Source organism: Symsagittifera roscoffensis, chromosome 6 (genome assembly GCF_963678635.1).
Source record: "Symsagittifera roscoffensis chromosome 6, txSymRosc1.1, whole genome shotgun sequence".
NCBI lineage: Eukaryota > Metazoa > Xenacoelomorpha > Acoela > Convolutidae > Symsagittifera > Symsagittifera roscoffensis.
Window position 1 is genome coordinate 43,639,488 of NC_087067.1, and position 18,593 is coordinate 43,658,080.

General features: G+C 33.8%; 4 non-coding genes across 4 annotated transcripts; all 4 read right to left on the reverse strand.

Moving 5' to 3' along the window:
• Positions 1–3,800: 3,800 nt before the first annotated feature.
• On the reverse strand, positions 3,801–3,873 carry Trnar-ccu (transfer RNA arginine (anticodon CCU)). Its single transcript has one exon. It is a non-coding gene; the product is annotated as a tRNA-Arg (tRNA).
• Positions 3,874–10,901: 7,028 nt separating this feature from the next.
• Trnar-ccu (transfer RNA arginine (anticodon CCU)) lies at positions 10,902–10,977 on the reverse strand. The gene has a single exon. It is a non-coding gene; the product is annotated as a tRNA-Arg (tRNA).
• Positions 10,978–14,892: 3,915 nt separating this feature from the next.
• Trnar-ccu (transfer RNA arginine (anticodon CCU)) lies at positions 14,893–14,968 on the reverse strand. Its single transcript has one exon. It is a non-coding gene; the product is annotated as a tRNA-Arg (tRNA).
• A 3,282-nt stretch (positions 14,969–18,250) lies between these two features.
• Trnar-ccu (transfer RNA arginine (anticodon CCU)) lies at positions 18,251–18,326 on the reverse strand. Its single transcript has one exon. It is a non-coding gene; the product is annotated as a tRNA-Arg (tRNA).
• Positions 18,327–18,593: the final 267 nt, after the last annotated feature.

An 18,593-nucleotide genomic window follows, 5' to 3' on the forward strand; every position in this document is an offset into this window, starting at 1 on the left:
TGAACTTTAACAAATGGCCTAATTTTGATAGCATTTTTTACCGTTAATTTTTACTAGGATTCTTTGGGTTAAAAAAGACCAATCAACTTTATTTTCGCGAGGTGGCGAGACTTAGGCTCGCAATTTTCTGGCTAGAAATGTGAAGAGTTAACCCAAAGCCACGTCGAATATATTGTGTATTCTTTTACACATTTTGAAATAAAGGAAAAATATTCAAACTTTCAGTAAAACAGCAATCTGAATTTACGCAAAAACTGATGAGACATTCGTTGAACCCCAAAAAAGAATGAACAGCCTTCAGATTGCTAGATATCTCATTTTGAAAACCGATTGATTAATTTCAACTGAAAACAGCTACGGAAATTTTAAAAAAAATTGGACTAAAACAAAGTCAAAAACTCAAAGTTTAAGTATCTGTTTTACTGATGTAATTGCTGGAGATTTTGCGGAAACTTGAAGTACAATGATTTAATAGAGCCACCCAAACGAAACTGCTATTAGCTTCAAACTTTTTACGGACAGATACAGAACTTCACTACCCGCGGCGAGATTCCAACTAGCAATCTTCTGGTTAGGAGCCAGACGCCTTATCCCTTAGGCCACGCGGGCTGGATTCGACACTTTCATCGCGGGCCACGCGGGCTGATTTCCAGTTGTACACTTAGTAGCGAGCTAATGGCAGGCCTCTGTATAATAAGTTCAACACGTCACGGTTTAGAAAAATTTCGACAGAACTGATTAAGAAATAGTCAAGACAATAATCTGACTTGCGGGAACTCAAAGAGATCTAGTTTTAAAGTTTTCTGCAGAATTTGTTTTTGACCAGCTTCGGGTAACCGCCGATGAAGAAAAAAAACAATCAGATTTCCAGATATCCTAATTTGTAACTCGTTTAATTTCAACTGCTAAAAAGAAACGAAAACAAAAAAGGTAATACTCAACAACAAAAATTCAAAGTTTATTTGACTTTTTTTTGTTGCGGTTGCTGGATACTTGCCGTAAAAAGAAATACAATGATTTTCTAAAAAATGCCTCAAATTTTTTTTCTAACCTCTTGAACTGGTCTGAACTTTAACAAATGGCTTAATTTTGATAGCATTTTTACCGTTTATTTTTCCTAGGATTCTTTGGGTTAAAAAAGACCAGTCAACTTTATTTTCGCGCCGTGGTGAGACTTAGGCTCGCAATTTTCTGGCTAGAAATGTGAAGAGTTAACCCAAAGCCACGTCGAATATACTGTGTATTCTATTTTACATTTTGAAATAAAGGAAAAACATTCAAACTTTCAGTAAAACAGCAATCTGAACTTACGCAAAAACTGATGAGACATTCGTTGATCCCCCAAAAAAGAATGAACAGCCATCAGATTGCTAGATGACTCATTTTGAAAAACGATTGATGAATTTCAACTAAAAATATCTGCGGAAATTTTAAAAACAATTGGACTAAAACAAAGTCAAAAACTCAAAATTTAGGTATCTGTTTTACTGCTGTAATTGCTGGAGATTTTGCGAAAACTTGAAGTAAATTGATTTAAAAAAGCCACCCAATCGAAACTGCTATTAGCTTCAAACTTTTTCCGGAAAAATACAGAGCTTTACTACCCTCGGCGAGATTCGAACGCGCAATCTTCTGGTTAGGAGCCAGACGCCTTATCCATTAGGTCACGCTGGCTGGATCATCAATTTCATTATAGTTAAGTTTCAGTTTTCGCCATTCGGATTAAAGATTTTCAAAGAAGCAGAGGCCTGAAATTTAATAAGCTGATTTCCAGATGTATACTTAGTAGCGAGCTACTGGCAGGCCTCTGTATAATAAGATCAACATGTCACATTTTAAAAAGTTTAGAAAGAACTGATAAAAAAATAATCAAGACAATAATCTGGCTTGCGGGAACTCAAAGAGATCTAGTTTTAAAATTTTCTGCAGAATTTGTTTTTGACCAGCCTCGGGTAACCACCGAAGAAGAAAAAAAACAATCAGATTTCCAGATATCTTAATTTGTAACTCGTTCAATTTCAACTGCTAAAAAGAAACGAAAAAAAAAGGTAATAACTCAACCAAAAAAAAATTCAAAGTTTATTTGACTTCTTTATTGTTGCGATTGCTAGATACTTGCCGTAAAAAGAAATACAAGGATTTTCTACAAAAAACGTCTCAAATTTTTTTCTATCCTCTTGAACTGGTCTGAACTTTAACAAATGGCTTAATTTTGATAGCATTTTTTACCGTTAATTTTTCCTAGGATTCTTTGGGTTAAAAAAGACCAGTCAATTTTATTTTCGCGCCGTGGTGAGACTTAGGCTCGCAATTTTCTCGCTAGAAATGGGAAGAGTTAACCCAAAGCCACGTCGAAAATACTGTGTATTCTATTTTACATTTTGAAATAAAGGTAAAACATTCAAACTTTCAGTAAAACAGCAATCTGAACTTACGCAAAAACTGATGAGACATCCGTTGATCCGCCAAAAAAGAATGAACAGCCCCTTCAGATTGCTAGATATATCATTTTTAAAACAGAATAATTAATTTCAACTGAAAATAGCTACGGAAAATTTAAAAAATGGACTAAAACAAAGTCTAAAACTCAAAATTTAAGTATCTGTTTTACTGCTGTAATTGCCGGAGATTTTGCGAAAACTTGAAGTACATTGATTTAAAACAGCCACCCAATCGAAACTGCTATTAGCTTCAAACTTTTTCGGACAAAAACAGAGCTCTACTACCCGCTGCGAGATTCGAACGCGCAATCTTTGTTACTTAACTAAAACGTCTCATTATAGTTAAGTTTCATTTTTGGCCATTCGGATTAAAAATTTTCAAAGAAGCAGAGGCCTGAAATTTAACAAGCTGATTTCCAGATGTATACTTAGTAGCGAGCTAATGGCAGGCCTCTGTATAATAAGATCAACACGTCACATTTTAAAAAGTTTCGAAAGAACTGATTAAAAAATAATCAAGACAATAATCTGACTTGGGGGAACTCAAAGAGATCTAGTTTTAAAATTTTTTGAAGAATATTTTTTGAACAGCCTCGGGTAACCGCCGAAGAAGAAGAAATAACAATCAGATTTCCAGATATCTTAATTTGTAACTCGTTTAAATTCAACTGCTAAAAAGAAACGAAAACAAAAAAGGTAATAACTCAACCAAAAAAAATTTAAAGTTTATTTGACTTTTTTTGTTGCGGTTGCTAGATACTTGCCGTAAAAAGAAATACAAGGAATGCCTGAAAAATTTTTTTCTAACCTCTTGAACTGGTCTGAACTTTAACAAATGGCTTAATTTTGATAGCATTTTTTACCGTTAATTTTTACTAGGATTCTTTGGGTTAAAAAAGACTAGTCAACTTTATTTTTGCGCCGTGGCGAGAATTAGGCTCGCAATTTTCTGGCTAGAAATGTGAAGAGTTAACCCAAAGCCACGTCAAATATATTGTGTATTCTTTTACACATTTTTGAAATAAAGGAAAAATATTCAAACTTTCAGTAAAACAGCAATCTGAATTTACGCAAAAACTGATGAGACATTCGTTGAACCCCAAAAAAGAATGAACAGCCTTCAGATTGCTAGATATCTCATTTTGAAAACCGATTGATTAATTTCAACTGAAAACAGCAACGGAAATTTTAAAAAAAATTGGACTAAAACAAAGTCAAAAACTCAAAGTTTAAGTATCTGTTTTACTGATGTAATTGCTGGAGATTTTGCGGAAACTTGAAGTACAATGATTTAAGAGAGCCAACCATACGAAACTGCTATTAGCTTCAAACTTTCTACGGACATATACAGTACTTTACTACCCGCGGCGAGATTCGAACTCGCAATCTTCTGGTTAGGAGCCAGACGCCTTATCCATTAGGCCCCGCGGGCTGGACTCCGACACTTTCATCGCGGGCCACGCGGGCTGATTTCCAGATGTACACTTAGTATCGAGCTAATGGCAGGCCTCTGTATAATAAGATCAACACGTCACATTTTAAAAAGTTTCGAAAGAACTGATTAAAAAATAATCAAGACAATAATCTGACTTGGGGGAACTCAAAGAGATCTAGTTTTAAAATTTTTTGAAGAATATTTTTTGAACAGCCTCGGGTAACCGCCGAAGAAGAAGAAATAACAATCAGATTTCCAGATATCTTAATTTGTAACTCGTTTAAATTCAACTGCTAAAAAGAAACGAAAACAAAAAAGGTAATAACTCAACCAAAAAAAATTCAAAGTTTATTTGACTTTTTTTGTTGCGGTTGCTAGATACTTGCCGTAAAAAGAAATACAAGGAATGCCTGAAATTTTTTTTTCTAACCTCTTGAACTGGTCTGAACTTTAACAAATGGCTTAATTTTGATAGCATTTTTTACCGTTAATTTTTACTAGGATTCTTTGGGTTAAAAAAGACCAGTCAACTTTATTTTTGCGCCGTGGCGAGAATTAGGCTCGAAATTTTCTGGCTAGAAATGTGAAGAGTTAACCCAAAGCCACGTCAAATATATTGTGTATTCTTTTACACATTTTTGAAATAAAGGAAAAATATTCAAACTTTCAGTAAAACAGCAATCTGAATTTACGCAAAAACTGATGAGACATTCGTTGAACCCCAAAAAAGAATGAACAGCCTTCAGATTGCTAGATATCTCATTTTGAAAACCGATTGATTAATTTCAACTGAAAACAGTTACGGAAATTTTAAAAAAAATTGGACTAAAACAAAGTCAAAAACTCAAAGTTTAAGTATCTGTTTTACTGATGTAATTGCTAGAGATTTTGCGGAAACTTGAAGTACAAAGATTTAAGAGAGCCACCCATACGAAACTGCTATTAGCTTCAAACTTTTTACGGACATATACAGTACTTTACTAACCGCGGCGAGCTTCGAACTCGCTATCTTCTGGTTAGGAGCCAGACGCCTTATCCATTAGGCCCCGCGGGCTGGACTCCGACACTTTCATCGCGGGCCACGCGGGCTGATTTCCAGATGTACACTTAGTATCGAGCTAATGGCAGGCCTCTGTATAATAAGTTACACACGTCACGTTTTAGAAAAATTTCGACAGAACTAATTAAAAAATAGTCAAGACAATAATCTGACTTGCGGGAACTCAAAGAGATCTAGTTTTGAAATTTTCTGCAGAATTTGTTTTTGACCAGCCTCGGGTAACCACCGAAGAAGAAAAAAAACAATCAGATTTCCAGATATCTTAAATTGTAACTCGTTTAAATTCAACTGATAAAAAGAAACGAAAACAAAAAAAGGTAAAAACTCAACCAAAAAAAATTCGAAGTTTATTTGACTTCTTTATTGTTGCGATTGCTAGATACTTGCCGTAAAAAGAAATATAACGATTTTCTACAAAAACGTCTCAAATTTTTTTTCTATCCTTTTGAACTGGTCTGAACTTTAACAAATGGCTTAATTTTGATAGCATTTTTTACCGTTAATTTTTCCTAGGATTCTTTGGGTTAAAAAAGACCAGTCAACTTAATTTTCGCGTCGTGGTGAGACTTAGGCTCGCAATTTTCTGGCTAGAAATGTGAAGAGTTAACCCAAAGCCACGTCGAATATACTGTGTATTCTATTTTACATTTTCAAAAAAAAAGGAAAAACATTCAAACTTTCAGTAAAACAGCAATCTGAACTTACGCAAAAACTGATGAGACATTCGTTGATCCGATTTTAATGATTTTCAAAAAAGCAGAGGCCTGAAATTTAACAAGCTGATTTTCAGATGTATACTTAGTGGCGAGCTAATGGCAGGCTTCTGTATAATAAGATCAACACGTCACATTTTAAAAAGTTTCGAAAGAACTGATTAAAAAGTAATCAAGACAATAATCTGACTTGGGTGAACTCAAAGAGATCTAGTTTTAAAAATTTTTGAAGAATTTTTTTTGACCAGCCTCGGGTAACCGCCGAAGAAGAATAAATAACAATGAGATTTCCAGATATCTTAATTTGTAACTCGTTTAATTTCAACTGCTAAAAAGATACTAAAACAAATAAGGTAATACTCAACAACAAAAATTCAAAGTTTATTTGACTTTTTTTGGTTGCGGTTGCTAGATACTTGCCGTAAAAAGAAATACAATGATTTTCTACAAGAATGCCTCAAATTTTTTTTCTAACCTCTTGAACTGGTCTGAAATTTAACAAATGGCTTAATTTTGATAGCATTTTTTACCGTTAATTTTTACTAGGATTCTTTGGGTTAAAAAAGACCAGTCAACTTTATTTTCGCGCCGTGGCGAGACTTAGGCTCGCAATTTTCTGGCTAGAATTGTGAAGAGTTAACCCAAAGCCACGTCGAATATATTGTGTATTCTTTTACACATTTTGAAATAAAGGAAAAATATTCAAAATTTCAGTAAAACAGCAATCTGAATTTACGCAAAAAGTGATGAGACATTCGTTGAACCCCAAAAAAGAATGAACAGCCTTCAGATTGCTAGATATCTCATTTAGAAAACTGATTGATTAATTTCAACTGAAAATAGCTACGGAAATTTTAAAAAAATTGGACTAAAACAAAGTCAAAAGCTCAAAATGTAAGTATCTGTTTAACTGCTGGTATTGCTGGAGACTTTGCGGAAACTTGAGGTACAATGATTTAATACAGCCACCCAATCGAAACATTATATCATTTTCATTATAGGTAAGTTTCATTTTTCGCCGTTCGGATTAAAGATTTTCAAAGAAGCAGAGGCCTGAAAATTAATAAGCTCATTTCCAGATGTATACTTAGTAGCGAGCTACTGGCAGGCCTCTGTATAATAAGATCAACACGTCACATTTTAAAAAGTTTAGAAAGAACTGATAAAAAAATAATCAAGACAATAATCTGGCTTGCGGGAACTCAAAGAGATCTAGTTTTAAAATTTTCTGCAGAATTTGTTTTTGACCAGCCTCGGGTAACCACCGAAGAAGAAAAAAAACAATCAGATTTCCAGATATTTTAATTTGTAACTCGTTCAATTTCAACTGCTAAAAAGAAACGAAAAAAAAGGTAATAACTCAACCAAAAAAAATTCAAAGTTTATTTGACTTCTTTATTGTTGCGATTGCTAGATACTTGCCGTAAAAAAAAATACAAGGATTTTCTACAAAAACGTCTCAAATTTTTTTCTATCCTCTTGAACTGGTCTGAACTTTAACAAATGGCTTAATTTTGATAGCATTTTTTACCGTTAATTTTTCCTAGGATTCTTTGGGTTAAAAAAGACCAGTCAACTTTATTTTCGCGCCGTGGTGAGACTTAGGCTCGCAATTTTCTCGCTAGAAATGGGAAGAGTTAACCCAAAGCCACGTCGAAAATACTGTGTATTCTATTTTACATTTTGAAATAAAGGTAAAACATTCAAACTTTCAGTAAAACAGCAATCTGAACTTACGCAAAAACTGATGAGACATCCGTTGATCCGCCAAAAAAGAATGAACAGCCCCTTCAGATTGCTAGATATATTATTTTTAAAACAGAATAATTAATTTCAACTGAAAATAGCTACGAAAAATTTAAAAAATGGACTAAAACAGTCTAAAACTCAAAATTTAAGTATCTGTTTTACTGCTGTAATTGCCGGAGATTTTGCGAAAACTTAAAGTACATTGATTTAAAACAGCCACCCAATCAAAACTGCTATTAGCTTCAAACTTTTTCGGACAAAAACAGAGCTCTACTACCCGCTGCGAGATTCGAACGCGCAATCTTCTGGTTAACAGCCAGACGCCTTATCCATTAGGCCACGCTGGCTGGATCATCAGTTTCATTATAGTTAAGTTTCATTTTTGGCCATTCGGATTAAAAATTTTCAAAGAAGCAGAGGCCTGAAATTTAACAAGCTGATTTCCAGATGTATACTTAGTAGCGAGCTAATGGCAGGCCTCTGTATAATAAGATCAACACGTCACATTTTAAAAAGTTTCGAAAGAACTGATTAAAAAATAATCAAGACAATAATCTGACTTGGGGGAACTCAAAGAGATCTAGTTTTAAAATTTTTTGAAGAATATTTTTTGAACAGCCTCGGGTAACCGCCGAAGAAGAAGAAATAACAATCAGATTTCCAGATATCTTAATTTGTAACTCGTTTAAATTCAACTGCTAAAAAGAAACGAAAACAAAAAAGGTAATAACTCAACCAAAAAAAATTTAAAGCTTATTTGACTGTTTTTGTTGCGGTTGCTAGATACTTGCCGTAAAAAGAAATACAATGATTTTCTACAAGAATGCCTCAAATTTTTTTTCTAACCTCTTGAACTGGTCTGAAATTTAACAAATGGCTTAATTTTGATAGCATTTTTTACCGTTAATTTTTACTAGGATTCTTTGGGTTAAAAAAGACCAGTCAACTTTATTTTCGCGCCGTGGCGAGACTTAGGCTCGCAATTTTCTGGCTAGAATTGTGAAGAGTTAACCCAAAGCCACGTCGAATATATTGTGTATTCTTTTACACATTTTGAAATAAAGGAAAAATATTCAAAATTTCAGTAAAACAGCAATCTGAATTTACGCAAAAAGTGATGAGACATTCGTTGAACCCCAAAAAAGAATGAACAGCCTTCAGATTGCTAGATATCTCATTTAGAAAACTGATTGATTAATTTCAACTGAAAATAGCTACGGAAATTTTAAAAAAATTGGACTAAAACAAAGTCAAAAGCTCAAAATGTAAGTATCTGTTTAACTGCTGGTATTGCTGGAGACTTTGCGGAAACTTGAGGTACAATGATTTAATACAGCCACCCAATCGAAACATTATATCATTTTCATTATAGGTAAGTTTCATTTTTCGCCGTTCGGATTAAAGATTTTCAAAGAAGCAGAGGCCTGAAAATTAATAAGCTCATTTCCAGATGTATACTTAGTAGCGAGCTACTGGCAGGCCTCTGTATAATAAGATCAACACGTCACATTTTAAAAAGTTTAGAAAGAACTGATAAAAAAATAATCAAGACAATAATCTGGCTTGCGGGAACTCAAAGAGATCTAGTTTTAAAATTTTCTGCAGAATTTGTTTTTGACCAGCCTCGGGTAACCACCGAAGAAGAAAAAAAACAATCAGATTTCCAGATATTTTAATTTGTAACTCGTTCAATTTCAACTGCTAAAAAGAAACGAAAAAAAAGGTAATAACTCAACCAAAAAAAATTCAAAGTTTATTTGACTTCTTTATTGTTGCGATTGCTAGATACTTGCCGTAAAAAAAAATACAAGGATTTTCTACAAAAACGTCTCAAATTTTTTTCTATCCTCTTGAACTGGTCTGAACTTTAACAAATGGCTTAATTTTGATAGCATTTTTTACCGTTAATTTTTCCTAGGATTCTTTGGGTTAAAAAAGACCAGTCAACTTTATTTTCGCGCCGTGGTGAGACTTAGGCTCGCAATTTTCTCGCTAGAAATGGGAAGAGTTAACCCAAAGCCACGTCGAAAATACTGTGTATTCTATTTTACATTTTGAAATAAAGGTAAAACATTCAAACTTTCAGTAAAACAGCAATCTGAACTTACGCAAAAACTGATGAGACATCCGTTGATCCGCCAAAAAAGAATGAACAGCCCCTTCAGATTGCTAGATATATTATTTTTAAAACAGAATAATTAATTTCAACTGAAAATAGCTACGAAAAATTTAAAAAATGGACTAAAACAGTCTAAAACTCAAAATTTAAGTATCTGTTTTACTGCTGTAATTGCCGGAGATTTTGCGAAAACTTAAAGTACATTGATTTAAAACAGCCACCCAATCAAAACTGCTATTAGCTTCAAACTTTTTCGGACAAAAACAGAGCTCTACTACCCGCTGCGAGATTCGAACGCGCAATCTTCTGGTTAACAGCCAGACGCCTTATCCATTAGGCCACGCTGGCTGGATCATCAGTTTCATTATAGTTAAGTTTCATTTTTGGCCATTCGGATTAAAAATTTTCAAAGAAGCAGAGGCCTGAAATTTAACAAGCTGATTTCCAGATGTATACTTAGTAGCGAGCTAATGGCAGGCCTCTGTATAATAAGATCAACACGTCACATTTTAAAAAGTTTCGAAAGAACTGATTAAAAAATAATCAAGACAATAATCTGACTTGGGGGAACTCAAAGAGATCTAGTTTTAAAATTTTTTGAAGAATATTTTTTGAACAGCCTCGGGTAACCGCCGAAGAAGAAGAAATAACAATCAGATTTCCAGATATCTTAATTTGTAACTCGTTTAAATTCAACTGCTAAAAAGAAACGAAAACAAAAAAGGTAATAACTCAACCAAAAAAAATTTAAAGCTTATTTGACTTTTTTTGTTGCGGTTGCTAGATACTTGCCGTAAAAAGAAATACAAGGAATGCCTGAAAAATTTTTTTCTAACCTCTTGAACTGGTCTGAACTTTAACAAATGGCTTAATTTTGATAGCATTTTTTACCGTTAATTTTTACTAGGATTCTTTGGGTTAAAAAAGACTAGTCAACTTTATTTTTGCGCCGTGGCGAGAATTAGGCTCGCAATTTTCTGGCTAGAAATGTGAAGAGTTAACCCAAAGCCACGTCAAATATATTGTGTATTCTTTTACACATTTTTGAAATAAAGGAAAAATATTCAAACTTTCAGTAAAACAGCAATCTGAATTTACGCAAAAACTGATGAGACATTCGTTGAACCCCAAAAAAGAATGAACAGCCTTCAGATTGCTAGATATCTCATTTTGAAAACCGATTGATTAATTTCAACTGAAAACAGCAACGGAAATTTTTAAAAAAATTGGACTAAAACAAAGTCAAAAACTCAAAGTTTAAGTATCTGTTTTACTGATGTAATTGCTGGAGATTTTGCGGAAACTTGAAGTACAATGATTTAAGAGAGCCAACCATACGAAACTGCTATTAGCTTCAAACTTTCTACGGACATATACAGTACTTTACTAACCGCGGCGAGATTCGAACTCGCAATCTTCTGGTTAGGAGCCAGACGCCTTATCCATTAGGCCCCGCGGGCTGGACTCCGACACTTTCATCGCGGGCCACGCGGGCTGATTTCCAGATGTACACTTAGTATCGAGCTAATGGCAGGCCTCTGTATAATAAGATCAACACGTCACATTTTAAAAAGTTTCGAAAGAACTGATTAAAAAATAATCAAGACAATAATCTGACTTGGGGGAACTCAAAGAGATCTAGTTTTAAAATTTTTTGAAGAATATTTTTTGAACAGCCTCGGGTAACCGCCGAAGAAGAAGAAATAACAATCAGATTTCCAGATATCTTAATTTGTAACTCGTTTAAATTCAACTGCTAAAAAGAAACGAAAACAAAAAAGGTAATAACTCAACCAAAAAAAATTCAAAGTTTATTTGACTTTTTTTGTTGCGGTTGCTAGATACTTGCCGTAAAAAGAAATACAAGGAATGCCTGAAATTTTTTTTTCTAACCTCTTGAACTGGTCTGAACTTTAACAAATGGCTTAATTTTGATAGCATTTTTTACCGTTAATTTTTACTAGGATTCTTTGGGTTAAAAAAGACCAGTCAACTTTATTTTTGCGCCGTGGCGAGAATTAGGCTCGAAATTTTCTGGCTAGAAATGTGAAGAGTTAACCCAAAGCCACGTCAAATATATTGTGTATTCTTTTACACATTTTTGAAATAAAGGAAAAATATTCAAACTTTCAGTAAAACAGCAATCTGAATTTACGCAAAAACTGATGAGACATTCGTTGAACCCCAAAAAAGAATGAACAGCCTTCAGATTGCTAGATATCTCATTTTGAAAACCGATTGATTAATTTCAACTGAAAACAGCTACGGAAATTTTAAAAAAAATTGGACTAAAACAAAGTCAAAAACTCAAAGTTTAAGTATCTGTTTTACTGATGTAATTGCTGGAGATTTTGCGGAAACTTGAAGTACAAAGATTTAAGAGAGCCACCCATACGAAACTGCTATTAGCTTCAAACTTTTTACGGACATATACAGTACTTTACTAACCGCGGCGAGCTTCGAACTCGCTATCTTCTGGTTAGGAGCCAGACGCCTTATCCATTAGGCCCCGCGGGCTGGACTCCGACACTTTCATCGCGGGCCACGCGGGCTGATTTCCAGATGTACACTTAGTATCGAGCTAATGGCAGGCCTCTGTATAATAAGTTACACACGTCACGTTTTAGAAAAATTTCGACAGAACTGATTAAAAAATAGTCAAGACAATAATCTGACTTGCGGGAACTCAAAGAGATCTAGTTTTGAAATTTTCTGCAGAATTTGTTTTTGACCAGCCTCGGGTAACCACCGAAGAAGAAAAAAAACAATCAGATTTCCAGATATCTTAAATTGTAACTCGTTTAAATTCAACTGATAAAAAGAAACGAAAACAAAAAAAGGTAAAAACTCAACCAAAAAAAATTCGAAGTTTATTTGACTTCTTTATTGTTGCGATTGCTAGATACTTGCCGTAAAAAGAAATATAACGATTTTCTACAAAAACGTCTCAAATTTTTTTTCTATCCTTTTGAACTGGTCTGAACTTTAACAAATGGCTTAATTTTGATAGCATTTTTTACCGTTAATTTTTCCTAGGATTCTTTGGGTTAAAAAAGACCAGTCAACTTAATTTTCGCGTCGTGGTGAGACTTAGGCTCGCAATTTTCTGGCTAGAAATGTGAAGAGTTAACCCAAAGCCACGTCGAATATACTGTGTATTCTATTTTACATTTTCAAAAAAAAAGGAAAAACATTCAAACTTTCAGTAAAACAGCAATCTGAACTTACGCAAAAACTGATGAGACATTCGTTGATCCGATTTTAATGATTTTCAAAAAAGCAGAGGCCTGAAATTTAACAAGCTGATTTTCAGATGTATACTTAGTGGCGAGCTAATGGCAGGCTTCTGTATAATAAGATCAACACGTCACATTTTAAAAAGTTTCGAAAGAACTGATTAAAAAGTAATCAAGACAATAATCTGACTTGGGTGAACTCAAAGAGATCTAGTTTTAAAAATTTTTGAAGAATTTTTTTTGACCAGCCTCGGGTAACCGCCGAAGAAGAATAAATAACAATGAGATTTCCAGATAACTTAATTTGTAACTCGTTTAATTTCAACTGCTAAAAAGATACTAAAACAAAAAAGGTAATACTCAACAACAAAAATTCAAAGTTTATTTGACTTTTTTTGGTTGCGGTTGCTAGATACTTGCCGTAAAAAGAAATACAATGATTTTCTACAAGAATGCCTCAAATTTTTTTTCTAACCTCTTGAACTGGTCTGAAATTTAACAAATGGCTTAATTTTGATAGCATTTTTTACCGTTAATTTTTACTAGGATTCTTTGGGTTAAAAAAGACCAGTCAACTTTATTTTCGCGCCGTGGCGAGACTTAGGCTCGCAATTTTCTGGCTAGAATTGTGAAGAGTTAACCCAAAGCCACGTCGAATATATTGTGTATTCTTTTACACATTTTGAAATAAAGGAAAAATATTCAAAATTTCAGTAAAACAGCAATCTGAATTTACGCAAAAAGTGATGAGACATTCGTTGAACCCCAAAAAAGAATGAACAGCCTTCAGATTGCTAGATATCTCATTTAGAAAACTGATTGATTAATTTCAACTGAAAATAGCTACGGAAATTTTAAAAAAAATTGGACTAAAACAAAGTCAAAAGCTCAAAATGTAAGTATCTGTTTAACTGCTGGTATTGCTGGAGACTTTGCGGAAACTTGAGGTACAATGATTTAATACAGCCACCCAATCGAAACTGCTATTAGCTTCAAACTTTTTCCGGACAGATACAGAGCTTTACTACCCTCGGCGAGATTCGAACGCGCAATCTTCTGGTTAGGAGCCAGACGCCTTATCCATTAGGTCACGCTGGCTGGATCATCATTTTCATTATAGTTAAGTTTCATTTTTCGCCATTCGGATTAAAGATTTTCAAAGAAGCAGTGGCCTGAAATTTAACAAGCTGATTTCCAGATGTATACTAAGTAGCGAGCTAATAGCAGGCCTCTGTATAATAAGTTCAACATGTCACATTTTAAAAAATTTCGAAAGAACTGATTAAAAAATAATCAAGACAATCATCTGACTTGCGGGAACTCAAAGAGATCTAGTTTGAAAATTTTTTGAAGAAAATTTTTTGACCAGCCTCGGGTAACCGCCGAAGAAGAATAAATAACAATGAGATTTCCAGATATCTTAATTTGTTACTCATTTAATTTCAACTGCTAAAAAGATACGAAAACAAAAAAGTTAATAACTCAACAAAAAAAAATTCTAAGTTTATTTGACTTTTTTCTGTTGCGGTTGCTAGATACTTGCCAGAAAATGAAATACAATGATTTTCTACAAAAATGTCTAATTTTTTTTTCTATCCTCTTGAACTGGTCTGAACTTTATCAAATGGTTTAATTTTGATAGCATTTTTTACCGTTAATTTTTCCAAGGATTCTTTGGGTTAAAAAAGACCAGTCAACTTTATTTTCGCGCCGTGGTGAGATTTGGCCTCGCAATTTTCTGGCTAGAAAGGTGGAGAGTTAACTCAAAGCCACGTCGAATATATTGTGTATTCTATTACACAATTTGAAATAAAGTAAAAATATTCAAATTTTCAGTAAAACAGCAATCTGAACTTACGCAAAAACTGATGAGACATTCGTTGATCCGCCAAAAAAGAATGAACAGCCCCTTCAGATTGTTAGATATATCATTTTTAAAACCGATTAATTAATTTCAACTGAAAATAGCTACGGAAAATTTAAAAATGGACTAAAACCAAGTCAAAAACTCAAAATTTAAGTATCTGTTTTACTGCTGTAATTGCCGGAGATTTTGCGAAAACTTGAAGTACATTTAAAACAGCCACCCAATCGAAACTGCTCTTAGCTTCAAACTTTTTCCGGACAAATACAGAGCTTTACTCCCCGCGGCGAGATTCGAACTCGCAATCTTCTGGTTAGGAGCCAGACGCCTTATCCATTAGGCCACGCTAGCTGGCTCATCAGTTTCATTATAGTTAAGTTTCATTTTTCGCCATTCGGATTAAAGATTTTCAAAGAAGCAGGCGCCTGAAATTTAACAAGCTGATTTCCAGATGTATACTTAGTAGCGAGCTAATAGCTGGCCTCTGTATAATAAGTTCAACACATCACATTTTAAAAAATTTCAAAAGAACTGATTAAAAAATAATCAAGACAATAATCTGACTTGCGGGAACTCAAAGAGATCTAGTTTTAAAATTTTTTGAAGCAAATGTTTTGAAAAGCCTCGGGTAACCGCCGAAGAAGAATAAATAACAATGAGATTTCCAGATATCTTAATTTGTAACTCGTTTCATTTCAACTGCTAAAAAGATACTAAAACAAAAAAGGTAATACTCAACAACAAAAATTCAAAGTTTATTTGACTTTTTTTGGTTGCGGTTGCTAGATACTTGCCGTAAAAAGAAATACAATGATTTTCTACAAAAATGCCTCAAATTTTTTTTCTAACCTCTTGAACTGGTCTGAAATTTAACAAATGGCTTAATTTTAATAGCATTTTTTACCGTTAATTTTTACTAGGATTCTTTGGGTTAAAAAAGACCAGTCAACTTTATTTTCGCGCCGTGGCGAGACTTAGGCTCGCAATTTTCTGGCTAGAATTGTGAAGAGTTAACCCAAAGCCACGTCGAATATATTGTGTATTCTTTTACACATTTTGAAATAAAGGAAAAATATTCAAACTTTCAGTAAAACAGCAATCTGAATTTACGCAAAAACTGATGAGACATTCGTTGAACCCCAAAAAAGAATGAACAGCCTTCAGATTGCTAGATATCTCATTTTGAAAACTGATTGATTAATTTCAACTGAAAATAGCTACGGAAATTTTAAAAAAAATGGACTAAAACAAAGTCAAAAGCTCAAAATTTAAGTATCTGTTTTACTGCTGGAATTGCTGGAGACTTTGCGGAAACTTGAGGTACAATGATTTAATACAGCCACCGAATCGAAACTGCTATTAGCTTCAAACTTTTTTCGGACAGATACAGAGCTTTACTACCCGCGGCGAGATTCGAACTCGCAATCTTCTGGTTAGGAGCCAGTCGCCTTATCCATTAGGCCACGCTGGCTGGCGCATCAGTTTCATTATAATTAAGTTTCAATTTTCGCCATTCTGATTGAAGATTTTCAAAGAAGCAGTGGCCTGAAATTTAACAAGCTGATTTCCAGATGTATACTAAGTAGCGAGCTATTAGCAGGCCTCTGTATAATAAGTTCAACATGTCACATTTTAAAAAATTTCGAAAGAACTGATTAAAAAATAATCAAGACAATAATCTGACTTGCGGGAACTCAAAGAGATCTAGTTTTAAAAATTTTTGAAGAAAAATTTTTGACCAGCCTCGGGTAACCGCCGAAGAAGAATAAATAACAATGAGATTTCCAGATATCTTAATTTGTTACTCATTTAATTTTAACTGCTAAAAAGATACGAAAACAAAAAAGTTAATAACTCAACAAAAAAAATTCTAAGTTTATTTGATTTTTTTCTGTTGCGGTTGCTAGATACTTGCCAGAAAAAGAAATACAATGATTTTCTACAAAAATGTCTAATTTTTTTTTCTATCCTCTTGAACTGGTCTGAACTTTATCAAATGGCTTAATTTTGATAGCATTTTTTACCGTTAATTTTTCCAAGGATTCTTTGGGTTAAAAAAGACCAGTCAATTTATTTTCGCGCCGTGGTGAGATTTGGCCTCGCAATTTTCTGGCTAGAAAGGTGGAGAGTTAACTCATAGCCACGTCGAATATATTGTGTATTCTATTACACAATTTGAAATAAAGTAAAAATATACCAACTTTCAGTAAAACAGCAATCTGAACTTACAAAAAAAACTGATGAGACATTCGTTGATCCGCCAAAAAAGAATGAACAGCCCCTTCAGATTGTTAGATATATCATTTTTAAAATCGATTAATTAATTTCAACTGAAAATAGCTACGGAAAATTTAAAAATGGACTAAAACCAAGTCAAAAACTCAAAATTTAAGTATCTGTTTTACTGCTGTTATTGCCGGAGATTTTGCGAAAACTTGAAGTACATTTAAAACAGCCACCCAATCGAAACTGCTTTTAGCTTCAAACTTTTTCCGGACAAATACAGAGCTTTACTCCCCGCGTCGAGATTCGAACTCGCAATCTTCTGGTTAGGAGCCAGACGCCTTATCCATTAGGCCACGCTAGGTGGCTCATCAGTTTCATTATAGTTAAGTTTCATTTTTCGCCATTCGGATTAACGATTTTCAAAGAAGCAGGGGCCTGAAATTTAACAAGCTGATTTCCAGATGTATACTTAGTAGCGAGCTAATAGCTGGCCTCTGTATAATAAGTTCAACACATCACATTTTAAAAAATTTCGAAAGAACTGATTAAAAAATAATCAAGACAATAATCTGACTTGCGGGAACTCAAAGAGATCTAGTTTTAAAATTTTTTGAAGAAATTGTTTTGAAAAGCCTCGGGTAACCGCCGAAGAAGAATAAATAACAATGAGACTTCCAGTTATCTTAATTTGTAACTCGTTTAATTTCAACTGCTAAAAAGATACGAAAACAAAAAAGGTAATAACTCAACAAAAAAAATTCAAAGTTTATTTGACTTTTTTCTGTTGCGGTTGTTAGATACTTGCCAGAAAACGAAATACAAGGATTTTCTACAAAAATGTCTCAATTTTTTTTTCTATCCTCTTGAACTGGTCTGATCTTTAACAAATGGCTTAATTTTGATAGCATTTTTTACCGTGAATTTTTCCTAGGATTCTTTGGGTTAAAAAAGACCAGTCTACTTTAATTTCGCGCCGTGGTGAGATTTGGCCTCGCAATTTTCTGGCTAGAAAGGTGGAGAGTTAACTCAAAGCCACGTCGAATATATTGTGTATTTTATTACACATTTTGAAATAAAGGAAAAATATTCAAACTTTCAAAAAAAACAGCAATCTGAACTTATGCAAAAACTGATGAGACATTCGTTGAATCCCCAAAAAAGAATGAACAGCCTTCAGATTGCTAGATATCTCATTTTAAAAACCGATTAATTAATTTCAACTGAAAATAGCTACGGAAATTTTAAAAAAATGGACTCAAACAAAGTCAAAAACTCAAAATTAAAGGATCTGTTTAACTGATGTAATTGCTGGAGATTTTGCGGAAACTTGAGGTACAATGATTTAATACAGCCAACCAATCGAAACTGATTTTAGCTTCAAACTTTTTCCGGACAAATACAGAGCTTTACTACCCGCGGCGAGATTCGAACTCGCAATCTTCTGGTTAGGAGCCAGACGCCTTCTCGATTAGGCCACGCTAGCTGGCTAATCAGTTTCATTATAGTTAAGTTTTATTTTTCGCCATTCGGATTAAAGATTTTCAAAGAAGCAGGGGCCTGAAATTTAACAAGCTGATTTCCAGATGTATACTAAGTAGCGAGCTAATAGCAGGCCTCTGTATAATAAGTCCAACATGTCACATTTTAAAAAATTTCGAAAGAACTGATTAAAAAATAATCAAGACAATAATCTGACTAGCGGGAACTCAAAGAGATCTAGTTTTAAAATTTTTTGAAGAAAATTTTTTGA